Genomic DNA, 13,359 nt, shown 5'->3' on the forward strand with positions numbered 1-13,359 from the left:
ATCGTAAACATGAATATTAAAGTCACCTACGATAATTACTTTGTCTGTTTTAAGAACCAAAGTTGATAAATACTCAGAGAATTCTGATAAGAATTCTGAATAAGGACCTGGTGCACGATACACTGTAACAAATAAGATTGGCTGCAAAGTTTTCCAGGTCGGATGCGTAAGACTAAAAACGAGGCTTTCAAAGGAGGTATAATTAGCACTAGGAGCAGTGGGCAGCTATTGTACAGCGCCCAGGGAGCAATGGGGGGGGGGGGGGGGGGGGGGGGGGGCAGGGGGTTGTCCGGTGCCTTGGTAGGGCAGGAGGTAAAGGCCATCATCCCTAAATCAATCTTAAACATAATAATCAAAGGTTGACATTAGATTTTCTGAAACTCAGGCTTTTTTTAACAAATTATAATAATACATCTAAAGGTCTGGCTACTGAAGTATATTTAATAAGGACACATCCTAACATAGAAGTCAGCTTGAAAAACAACTACAATATCTTTAGATCTGTGTAAAAGGAATTTTGATTCCTTATAATGCTTTTGTATAATACTGATCTTTTTCAATATGTGTTTTCTTCATGCCTGCCTGATATAAAGACTGTTGATTGTTATATACCTCAGGACTGCAGATGGGAATTAGATATGAGCTCAAATCTGATGTATTTGTATGCATGGTCATTGATTAAATAAATACATAAATTAGTTCATACAAACAACTCTAACTAATTACGACTAATGTTCGCATGTTATTTTTCTAAACTATGGTTACAGGTCGGTCAGTGGGTCCTTTGACAATAGGGATGGAGTGCTGTGATTGGCTCCCCTCACTGAAGAAGGTCAAAGCAGCAGGGGGTCTGAGCTCAGTGAGTCTGCAGCTTCACACAATGTCCTCCACTAACTTGAGCTCCGTTATTCTGATCTGAACATCATACAGACTTTAAGGAGAGATGAGTACACCATCTGTTTCATTATATGTTTGAATGAGGAGGATCATGGTGAACTCTACTAATGTTTCATATTTTATAATGAGTGCCTTCTTCGACACGGGGGTTTTTAAATACTTGTTCTTCACGATTGTCATGTGTTTATATGTGTGTATCATAGGTGCCAACGTGTTGCTGATTGTGGTTATCTGTGTGAACAGGAGCTTACATTAACCTATGTACCTTTTTCTGTGCAGCCTGTTTGTAAATGAACTGTGTGGTAGTACAGGGTTGTTTCCATTCCTTCTGGTTCAGATCCTCTCTGACATTCACACTGTCTCTGCTCCGTTTTGCTTCTTGCAGGTTTTCTCTCTGTATTATTAGAGATTTGTAGGGATTACTTGTCCGCATTCCAAATCTCTGCGCGTCCCTAACAAGCTGGTTATCATACAGAAAGGAATCCAGAGCATACAATTAACCATTTAACAATCTCTTTTAATGGTAATATAACAATGCAATACAATCAATACATTACCATACAAAACCATATCATATCATATGCGTAATGTCAGGAGTAGGCCTACTCCTGGCCCTTGTTCACAGGCCGCCACGACCTTCCGGTCCGAGCGGCGCGAGAAGAGAGAGGCAGAACAAAAAGCTGAATAGGCTTTCATACCAACAGATACAGGAAGGGGTGGAGTTTACTCAACCTCCACACACACACACCCCCCTCCCACATTCCAGAGACCTCAGATGTGTCTTAAAGGATATTTCTTTGCTTCCAAACATAACACAAATATTTCACCTCTCATATCTCCAACTTCTGGTTACACAAAATACAAAGTAATTAAACCCACACATATACTATTCAAGATATGTAGACTTCCCTGAAAACATGACATGCTAGCGATCTTCCCCCACCTAGCACCATGTTCTGCATAACACCTCCCCCGCAGAGCAATAAAACCCTGTTTACTGCAACTAGCCCTTTGTTCATAGCCATTTTAGTCCTCACATTTATGAAAGGATAAAACAGAGAAATCAATATAAAACACAAACACAAGTATTGTTTGAACAGTATTCACTTAACTGCTACTATTGATAATTACCAGAGAAACTCAAAGGACCTCTTTTAATATCTGGAAATTGCAACAAGACTTTCTGCCATTTCAAATGTAACACACTTCTTAAATATCAGATGCTGCAGTATACATATGGAAATGTACAGTTTTATAATTTAGCTATCATGTCTTATGACAGATATCTTGCTATCTGTCATCCTCTGCATTATAACACACGTATGACTTCTAACAAAGCTGCCATGTTTATTGCTCTAACCTGGTTTTTCCCCATTCTTAATGTAGTTATCATGATATCACTGACTGCATCTTTACAGCTGTGTGGGAACATCATTAACAAAGTGTACTGTGATAACTTCTCGGTTGTTAAACTGGCCTGCTCTGATACTACAGTCAATAATACTTATGGACTTGTTTACATGTTTACTGTTATAGTTGCTCTTGTAATTTTAATGTTTTACTCGTACATGAGGATCCTCAGAGTGTGTTTCTCTGGCTCCAAACAGACCAGACAGAAAGCTCTCAGCACCTGCACACCTCACCTTGTTTCCCTGTTCAACTTCTCCTTCAGGGCTTTTTTTGAAGTTTCACAGAGTAGGTTTGATATGAGCGGTGTTCCCAGCATGTTGCGTACTTTTTCACCTTCCCACCGCTCTTCAACCCTTTAATATATGGACAAAACTTAACAAAAGTCCGCATCATATGTAAGAGTCTTCTCTTTGGTAAAGTGTAAGGTGCTAATGTCATGTATTTTATTTCCTCAGCATCAATAACAACTGGAGGAAACGTGATGAGGATTACATTTCTGAGTGACAAGTTGTCAAGTTTGGGAAATGTAAGTTTTTTTATAAAAAGAACATATTTTGCTTTTTTCACAGATAAGGCCGCAAATATAAATCTGGGAAGCATTTCTATTTTTACAATGACAGTAAGGGAGGATGTGCTGCCTCATACAGCGAGCCATGAGCCCAAACACATTTAACATAAAGTGCAGTTCCTGAAATGTACAAAGATTCATCCTAACATAGAAGTCAGCTGGAAAAACAACTACAATATCTTTAGATCTGTGAACAAAACATTTTGATTCCTTATGTTTTTGGATAATATTGTTATTTTTCAATATGCATTTTCTTCATGCCTGTCTGATGTAAAGACTGTCGTTTTGCTCTGTTGTTGAAAGATTCTGTACAAATAAACTAGACATTGTGTCAAATGTTGTCTGGTTCTAAAATAATAAATGTTTCGGTAACACTTTATATTAAGGTACACAAATTCACCATGAACTAGTTGGTAATTAGCATGCATATTAGCAGTTTATTGGCTCTTTATTAGTCATATAAAACACTTATTAATGCCTTATTCTAAATGACCATATTCTCCCAGTACTAGGCCATTAGTTGAGAGTTTATTATCAATAACCCTCTAATTAGTGCTTATTTATTGCAAGTAAGGAAGTTGTTGTACAAGAGTTTTGGTCTTAATATGCTCCGCTCAATATGGGCCTAATAAGGCAGCAGTAACACAAGAATAGTAATTCTCCCATAATAACACAAATATGATGATCTACTCTTATGTAACAAGACATGAAACTATAAGTGTTAATTGTGTCTAAATAACAATAAAATGGTATTTATATGTAAGAACATGTTCCCTATTTCAAAGTGAAGTCTTGTTCATAACCAATAAGCTAGTAGTGTGACTCTAATGGACCTGAACAGGTTACTTATTCTAAAGTTCCCTCCTCTTGACACTTTGTATATACAGTATAGCACACAACTACTGAAATTAACCTCAACAGTACATGAACAAAGTATACACACGTTGAAATATCCGTTTTATTAATGAACCACTAAAGAGAGGTTCAGACACATACCAAAACACGTCAAGTTTCTCCAAGGCTGAGAATACAGGCTATTTTTCTAAACTATAGTTACAGGTCGGTCACCATATCTCACATGGTCGGATATTCCGGTGATTTGTGGTTTTAATACAACTTTTCAGTCTTAAACCTCCACGTAGGTTATGTGTTATTGAGCCCGGCAGGCTGCAGAGGTCAGGAGGTTAAACGATGCTTACCGTCTTTGAATGTGTCCCATAGTGCAGAGGGAATTCAGCAGCGTGTAAACAGGATGTGCCGCAGGTCATTCTGCAACAGGTCATGCTTTATTTCTCTGTCAATATTTGTGGAAGATTTAAAGAAGCAGCCTTCTAAAAATGTTTATTATTTGCAGGAATGGAATCAGAATCAGGTTTATTACCAGGTAGGTTGACACATACGAGGAATTTGACTTGGTGTTGTGGTGCATACATAAAAAGAAAACAAAAATTCAAAGCACAGATAGTGGAGTACTTCGTGACCACAGAGTATGAATGTTGTGATCAGCTGTTTTAGCGCAGTTCTCCAGTAAAGGGGGGGGGGAGTCTGCCCGACGTTAACAGCAGCCCTGTCTGTGCACACGGAGACCGACTCTGTCGTCCGGTGATCGAACCGCCTTCTGGAAAAGCTTCACAAGTACGTCGGTACGCAAATGTGCAAGTGACGGTACGCATTTCAGATTACGCACATAACCTTATGTGCACCCCTGTACTACAGCAAAAGTATTCTCCGTCAGGACTTCCTGCAACAACATGACGCCGTTATCTTGATTCTGATTGGCCAGAAGACATTATCAAAGATGTTCTATTGAGAAGTCGATCACTATGTGACAAAAGTTTTCAAAACCGTGGCTACTGAAATCAATCTTACTAACTGCTGTCTGTGCAATTTACTCCGCGCGAGTTGGCAGACTTTATTTTGCTTACTTTAACATCGTGTCTCATGGTGGGGCTAAGCCATTTCTTGGTATGGGTGTAGCCTACCCCAGCCATACCCTGGTGCTGACACTGGTGGTATGTATGGGGCGGGCCATTCTGCACATGCGTTAAATGCGTTAAATATTTTAACGCAATTAATTCAAAAAATTAATTACCGCCGTTAACACGATTTTGACAGCACTAATTTGAACATATATATTAAGAAGTACAATATAAGAAAAGTAGACGTTTATTATACTTAAGTCATTATACATTTTGAATCTGCTGAGGACCGATTCAAAATGGTCCGCGAGCCGCATTTGGCCCCCGGGCCGTAGTTTGGACATCCCTGATGTAAAGTGTCAGTGGGGGGGCCGGGCCTTTTTGATGAGGAGGGGAAGAAACTGTTCAGGTGGAGAGAGGTTTTGGTCCTGATCAGAATCAGAATCAGAATTATTCGTCCCACAGAGGGGACATTTGTTACAGCAGAAAAGAGCCAAAGACAGCCTAATGTTAACTAAGAAGCATGCATAACAAAATATTAAAGGTAAATGCGGAGGTGTTCATCAGTGGCCCTCAGCAGACTGTTTGCACTGAAAACCTGGCTTTCAACTGTCTGTACTGACCATTCTGTCCATTGTATTGACAATTTTAACTTTTTCTGGGATCTTTATAAGGCAAATGGAGTTTGCCTGAACAAGTCAGGAGTGAAATTGTTTACCTCTAACATATTCAACTGCCTGCGTCATCAATCTGTTCCCTCTGCCAAGGACAAGCGGCAAGAGGAATCAAAACAGGAGAAAGACACAACACATCGCGCAGAAAACCCTGAAGAAGTATCACTGCACCCGCCTGAGGAATGTTCTGATTATGGGAGACCTATGAGACACACGGAGGAGTCTCCACTGCCCGTCACCCCCCCTGTCAATGCCTTCGAGGATACTCTTCATTCATCCCCCAGCTCTCTCTACTCTCCGCTCACCCTTTCACCCTCGCCCACCCCCCTGGAGTTCGATGACCGCATGAAGGCGACACGCAGGGTTGACTGCATGTCCTTTACCCCCGCCCCTCAACGACGGCCACCAAAATCACCGAAGCAGAGACGCGTACCATGTCCCCCGGTTTCATCACCATGCCTACCACAATCATCCAAACCAAAACAATACAAGGAAGATGGAAGCAGATTTCCAAACCCCCCTTTCTACAGTGTAGCCCTCACCCTGCCCTCCTATGATGAGAGGAGCAGGGTGGTGGGTCCTCCCTCCCCTTCAAAGCCTGATAGGGATGTGTGTGTACAAAACGCTGCAAACTAATATCTGCTGGGTCCAGGCTCAAGGGCGTATGGCACTCTCAACTCTTTCCAGGACATGCCGGGGCCCTGCCTGCCTGTATCTTTGCCGATATCTGTGTTGATAGGTAATAGATTAAGAGCGGTGAATCATCTTAAAAACAGGAAGCGCTCAAACGTTTGTGTGAGTTTATCTAATTTAGCAGTGATTCCATGTCAGCCACAGCTTGTTATAAAAAACCTGACTGATAGTGTGTTTAACAAACTTAAACTAGTTTTATTAAATGTCAGGTCTTTGGCAGGAAAAACATTTTTAATCAATGATTTTATCACTGAGCACAATTTCGATTTTATGTTTTTAACGGAAACTTGGATTGAACAAAATAACAGTGCAGCTGTTCTTATCGAATCAACCCCTCCCAACTTTAGTTTTATGAGTCAGGAAAGAATGCAAAAGAAATGGGGTGGAGTGGCTATTCTGTTCAATGATTCCCTTCAATGCAGGAAGACATCGTATGGAAACTTTGATTCTTTTGAATATGTGGCCCTTCAGCTGAAATGCTCCTCTCGAGCTCTGTTCCTAAATATCTATAGACCACCCAAATACTGTGCAAGCTTTTTTGATGATTTTACCGAACTGCTGTCTATAGTGTGTATTGACTTTGACCGTCTAGTAGGGTTGGGTATCGTTTGAATTTCCACGATTCTGATTCCGATTCCGATTCTACTTTTCGATTCCGGTTCTTAACACTAGAACCGCCAGAGGTCGCTGTATACCTATATCCGCCAACGGGTAAAGTTTACCCGCTATTGATTTCCAAGGTACAATGTACCATACAGAACGGTGAGTTTTGATCGCACAGGGATGATATGTATACCAATATAATCTGTGGACTCTCAGTTTTTCATATTATATGTGACCCGCTCTATCGAAATCAGTCGGAAGTCTCAACGGCTCATTTCAGAATAAACGTGAAAACTATTTTTTCAGGGTTCGGGTGTTTTGTTTGATTTTAAACAAACAAAGTCTTGGCTTTCAGAATATGAAACTTTTATTTCCAAAATCACACGATAAATACATTTTTGAAGCTTGTAAAGGGACGAAGACAAGCACCTCTCACTCGCAATCTGCTCTTCCAGCAGCGCCGCCCCCCTCCCTCCGGCTGAAATTATGAACGTAAGAGTATAGTAATCATAGATAACACGGCAGGGTCTGTTACAGTTTGTTTTCATCTGATTTAAATTAAACAAAGTCTTGGCTTTCAGAATATTAAACTTGTTTCGGCAAATTCAGATGATAAATATAACTTTGAAGCTTGTAACGGCATAATTACAAGCAGAGAACGGAGTAATTTAACATCACAGCAGGCATAACAACAGCCGGTGTTTCTCGTGAGGGTTTTCTCTGGGAAACAAACACAATACACACAAACGCAAAAATACACAAACACACATGCGTATACACACACACACTCGCGAGCTTCCCCTCCAAACGAAAATATCTTCCCTCCGTAGTATTTTGATCATTTTGATCGCGAAATCAATAGCGCGAGGAGCGCTGCATTTTTTCAATCTGACTTCATATTGACAATTTTTAACAACACAGGGTGTTACATAACACACTTTCAGGAAAAGTCACGGACTGGGAGACGTTAATATTTTATTGAAAAAAAGTTATACAATAAAAAAACAGCTGCGGGTAAAATGTACCCGTTGGCGGTTCTAGTGTTAACGGTTCTCAATTCCGATTCTTTGAGGGGCAGGGTAAAAAAAAAGATTAAGTTCTTGTTGAGAAAAACAAGCATATCTGCCTTCTCAGGCATACCGGGAAGAAATGTTTGAACATTTTAAAGTAAAATGCTTCAATCTGGTGCACTTTAAGCAGAATTACTAGAGACTAGATCTAGGATGTACAACTCTAAACACCCATATGACAAAGATCGGTTTACATTTGAATAATTAAATAAGTATGTGAACATAACCAATAACCCATAGCCAATAACAAATGTAACGTATTTTATGTTTGTTGTTCATTCATATCTTATTTTACTATTTTATTTATGCATATTTTTTTTATCTCTCCAGTTTAAAACGATATGTCTGGTTTACTGTCCTATAGTTTACATTGGAATGATTTCAAACCTGTTTAATCCCAATCATTATAAAGGAGTGCCTTGGAAATATGTGTTTACATAAATTGTGATCAAAACGTTAGAGACCCACTGAGATAACTTAGACTAAAGTGAACTATCTAAACACTCCTTTACAGTCCTTTACCTCACTGAGCTGTAGTTATCAGCCTCTCAGTCTGACTGGAGAGGACTCTCCCTCCACATCATTGTAGAAACATCTTCTTCTTCCGTTAGAGCAGCTAGCACCAGATGCTAATAACAGCGCCGGTTCCAGTGCACCCTCCCTTTCTCCCTCTCTCACTCGCACTTTGGCTGTGAGCTGCGGTTGCCAGATAAGCCAACATCCCCCATTTTCATCACTTGCAGCGCTCATCGTACAGGGCGAATGAAACGTGTAACCGGGATGAAAAGGGTGTTACATTTACTTAATTATGAATGTTGTTACATCAAGGCCGAAAATTAGGATGAGCACCAACGGTCAAAACATTTGTTTTCCCTCCCAGAGCTGTCAGCGCAGCGCCTCCACAGACCTGGCGCCCTAGGCGAACATCTATAATGCCAGTGCAACGGGCCGGCCCTGGTCTCAGGTTACACTGTAGGAAGTGTAGGTACAACACTACATTTCCCGCCTCGCCGCAGTCATACAGTAGGCTACGGAGAGCGGCGAGAAACATTTCCTCAGGCATCGAAAAGCAGAACCGAAATTCACATTTCGAAATGATGCCGTTGGAATCGAAATGTTGGAACCGGTTCCAAACCGGAACCGGTTCTTGGTACCCAACCCTACCGTCTAGTCATTGTTGGTGATTTTAACATCCATGTTGACAACCCCCAGGACAGAGGGGCTAAATAACTGTTTTGTGTTCTTGATAGCTATGGACTGACTCAGCATGTGACGGAGCCCACGCACAATAAGGGGCACACTCTGGACTTAATTATCTCAAAGGGTCTGAATCAGGCTTGGAATTTCGTCATTTTAGGGGCAAGGCCATTTGGCCTTCCCGTTCACATTTTTTTTAAGGGCACAAAGGCCACATGACAGGGCACAAAGGCTGTTTGGTTAAATTACGCTGGTCAATCAACATGACTGAAAAGTGTAGCACTAACGTCAACACCAGTCGTTTTACAAACGGCTGAATAGCAATAGTGTTTCTTAAATGTATACGTTAAGTTCAGCCATAAACAACATAAGTCAGTCAGGGGTAGACAGTAAGGGTACAATTGTATTGTCACTGGCCCCACCATTGTAACCACTGGCCCGGAGCATTCCTCCACCAAAAGAAAAACGACTAATAATGAAGAAAATTAACACATTTGTTGCAATAATTTATGCATTACATACTTGTACACATTACTACTTGTACTGCAACATTTTAATCATCAGTTCTTCCTCATTTCCTCAATTGTTCATATTTGGTTTATTAAAATAATGATACTGTGGTCATTGTTAAAAAATGTCTGCTATTATTATGAGTATTATTATTTGTATAATGCACTTTCTGCCTTCCTGTCATTAGGAGTTAGACATGTAATGGCTATATGTAATTGATTTGATTAGAACCTTCATTATCCTAAACTGGTGGGACATTTCGCCAATACCTTTATATTGTCTACTCTTCACTTACTTGTCAGCATAGGTCGGCATTGATGTACAGAGCCGACAGAAGATCTTGTTTATACTGGCATCATATTGAGAGGTGCAGTGACGCATCCTGAAACCAGGAAGTAAGCTGCTGGTTCCCTCGACAGAAAGCAATGGAATTTCTCCACAGGGTTTTGGAAAATAGCTGGAAAACAAACCTGTTTGATAAATGCACGTTTTGTTCAGCCGGATAATCTCCACATGTCTACCCTACTTTTATAATTTTCGAATCATAAATCTAATCGATAGATTATAAAAGGGTTTTAGGACGCGACACTGCAGCCAACTCCCTGTCACTCCTTTAACTCCTCCGGTGACTTTCTTTTATTTGAAGATTGTTTTTTGCCCGGCGCTTGGCCGGTTACCGCTCGTATTAAAAACATTTTGGCGAATGGTTAGGTGGCGCGATAGTCTGTAGTGAAGAAGGAGCGCCCTCCCGCTCACGGGAGCCTGCTCGCGCTGTTTGCTGTGGAGCACATCGCGAGCAGCAAACAGCTGTTTGCTTTTCCCCCCAACAACGACAACCGACTCACGAAACGCTATGTTGTAGCGTTGATAAACGAAACAATTTAACTAAATTGCTAGTCAAAATACCAATACCACAGGACATTTTTTTTTACTTTTGACAGGGGCACAAAGGCCACTTTGGCCGTGAATTGCATTTTTTTTAACAGGGCATCACGACCAAAGTGCGGCCGTCGTGAAATTCCCACCCTGGTCTGAATATCTCTAAGGTTGTGGTGAGTGATGTTGCGCTCTCTGACCATTCCTGTGTTTTCTTTGAGGGCTCTATTTCTGTTCACAAAAATGTTCAAAAAGAGGTAACCACAAAGCGATATTTAACTGAAAATAATAGGGAAATGTTTACTCAGAATTTGTCTTCCACACTTGCCCCTGCTAACATCTCAGTAAATGAGCTTGTAGATCATTTTAATTCAAAATGTCTAAATGTTATAGATGCCATTGCTCCAATTAAGGTAAAGGAAGTGTCTGGCAAGAAAATATCTCCATGTAGAAAGGCCATGACCGTGAGAGCAGAAAAAAGAGAATGTCGAAAAGCGGAACGCAGGTGGCGAAAACAAATCTCCAGGTTCACTTTGAAATCTATAAAGAGAGACTTGGCCTTTATAATTTGGAATTGAAAAACGCACGACAATCGTTCTTCTCTGACATCATTACCATAAACCGCTCTTAAAAAAGAATAATCTAGATGCTTCAGTAATGAACAATTACAGGCCCATATCAAACCTTCCATTTCTAGGTAAAATCATTGAAAAAGTAGTTTTTCAACAGTTGAGTAATTTCTTGCATTTAAATAGCTGTTTGGATGTGTTCCAGTCAGGCTTTTGTCCAAACCACAGCACTGAGACTGCTTTGTAAAGGTCTTTAATGACAATCCACTTAAACACAGACAGTTGGCAGAACTTCAGTGTTAGTATTATTAGATCTCAGTGCTGCGTTTGACACTGTTGACCACAGCATATTACTAGACCGACTGGAAAACTGGGTGGGACTTTCGGAAACAGTTCTAAATTGGTTTGAATCCTACTTAAAGGACAGAAATACTTTGTTTCTATAGGTAAATACTAGGGCTGTCAGTCGATTAAAATATTTAATCGCGATTAATCGCATTATTGTCCATAGTTAATCGCGATTAATCGCAAATGAATCGCACTTTTTGTATCTGTTCTAAATGTACATTAGAGAAATATGTTTTCATTTTTTAATACTCTTATCAGCATATGAGTGGACACATATTCTTTATGCTAATGTTTATTATCATTTGAACAATGACAAATATTCTCATGAATATTAAACACAACAAACCTCTGAAATAAAAAATATTAGAATAAATTAAAATGGAAAATCTAATAAAATACAGTGTGTGTGTGTGTGTGTGTGTGTGTGTGTGTGTGTGTGTGTGGTGTGTGTGTGTGTGTGTGTGTGGTGTGTGTGTGTCGTGTGTGTGGTGTGTGTGTGTGTGTGATTGTGTGTGTGTGTGTGTGTGTGTCGTGTGTGGTGTGTGTGTGTGTGTGTGTGTGTGTGTGTGGTGTGTGTGTGTGTGTGTGTGTGTGTGTGTGTGTGTGGATGTGTGTGTGTGTGTGTGTGTGTGTGTGTGTGTGTGTGTGAGAGTGAGATGGTGGATCGTTGGAGCTATGTGCATCTCAAGGCATATGCTCGAACGGGAGCTGCCTGGACGCTGCGATCATGTTGCGCGCATTAACACTAGCTGAGTGTGCTGACTTTTCGTACAATGTCCCACTGTCTGGCTTCCTGCATAAAGTCAAGTGCTCGGCGCAGTTGTCGGCGAAATGTCGCTCCCCTGTTTTCATTTAAACAGCTCCTTATATCCGTTAGCGCAGCTAGCTAGCACCAGATGCTAACAACAACACGTAAGGTCTCTCTCTCGCTCGCTCGGGCCACACAAACACACACCCTCCCGGTCCTCCCGATAGCCAGTCGGTGCCTGCCGGTGAGCGTGGAAGTGTGGTCTGCTGCAAGCGGGCAGCAGGAGCGGGGCTGTTAGCAGCATCAGTTTGTAGATGGTATTTTAAACTCGATGCGCTCTGAAACTACAGGGCGGCCGAGGACAAAAAATACACATGCGTTAATCACGTTAAAATAATTAGTGGCGTTAATTTGTTTTTGCGTTATCGCGTTATTAACGCGTTAACTTGACAGCCCTAGTAAATACACATCTGAGTTGACAAATAGGAAATGTGGGGTACCTCAAGGCTCCATCTTGGGGCCTCTTCTCTTTAACGTCTACATGCTACCACTGGCTCAGATAATGAAAAACAACAAAACAAGTTACCATAGCTATGCGGATGACACACAAATTTACGTAACAATTTCACCAGGAGAATATGCTCCAATTCAAACACTGAGTAAGTGCATTGAACAAATCAATGACTGGATGTGTCAGAACTTTCTCCAAGATAAAGAGATAAAACTGAGGTAATGGTTTTTGGAGCCAAGGCAGAACGTATAAAAGTTAGCGCTGAGCTTCAGCCTGCAATGTTCAAACCAACAGATAGAGCCAGAAATCTAGGTGTAGTCATGGACTCTGACCTGAGTTTCAACAGTCACATTTAAACAGTTACTAAATCAGCCTACTATCACCTAAAGAACATATCTAGGATTAAAAGACTAATGTCACAGCAGGATTTGGAAAAACTTGTCCATGCTTTTATCTTCAGTAGACTGGACTACTGTAATGGTGTCTTCACAGGTCTCACTAAAAAATCTATTAGGAAGCTGCAGCTGCTTCAGAACGCCGCTGCTCGAGTCCTCACTGACACTAAGAAAGTGGATCACATCACTCCTGCTCTGAAGTCTTTACACTTTTTGTGTGTCAAAGAATAGATTTCTAAATACTGCTGCTGGTTTATAAAGCACTGAATGGTTTAGGCCCAAAATACATTTTTGACCTCCTGCTAAACTATGAACCATCCAGATCTCTCAGGTCTTCAGGGACTGGTCAGCTTTCTGTCCCAGAGTCAGAA

At 40.8% G+C, this 13,359-nt stretch overlaps 1 pseudogene; it reads left to right on the forward strand.

Annotated features, from left to right (window-relative positions):
* Nucleotides 1-988: 988 nt before the first annotated feature.
* LOC117442063 (olfactory receptor 4B13-like) lies at nucleotides 989-2,731 on the forward strand (annotated as a pseudogene).
* The last annotated feature ends 10,628 nt before the right edge of the window (nucleotides 2,732-13,359 follow it).

This window comes from Pseudochaenichthys georgianus, unplaced genomic scaffold, assembly GCF_902827115.2.
Source record: "Pseudochaenichthys georgianus unplaced genomic scaffold, fPseGeo1.2 scaffold_267_arrow_ctg1, whole genome shotgun sequence".
Classification (NCBI taxonomy): domain Eukaryota; kingdom Metazoa; phylum Chordata; class Actinopteri; order Perciformes; family Channichthyidae; genus Pseudochaenichthys; species Pseudochaenichthys georgianus.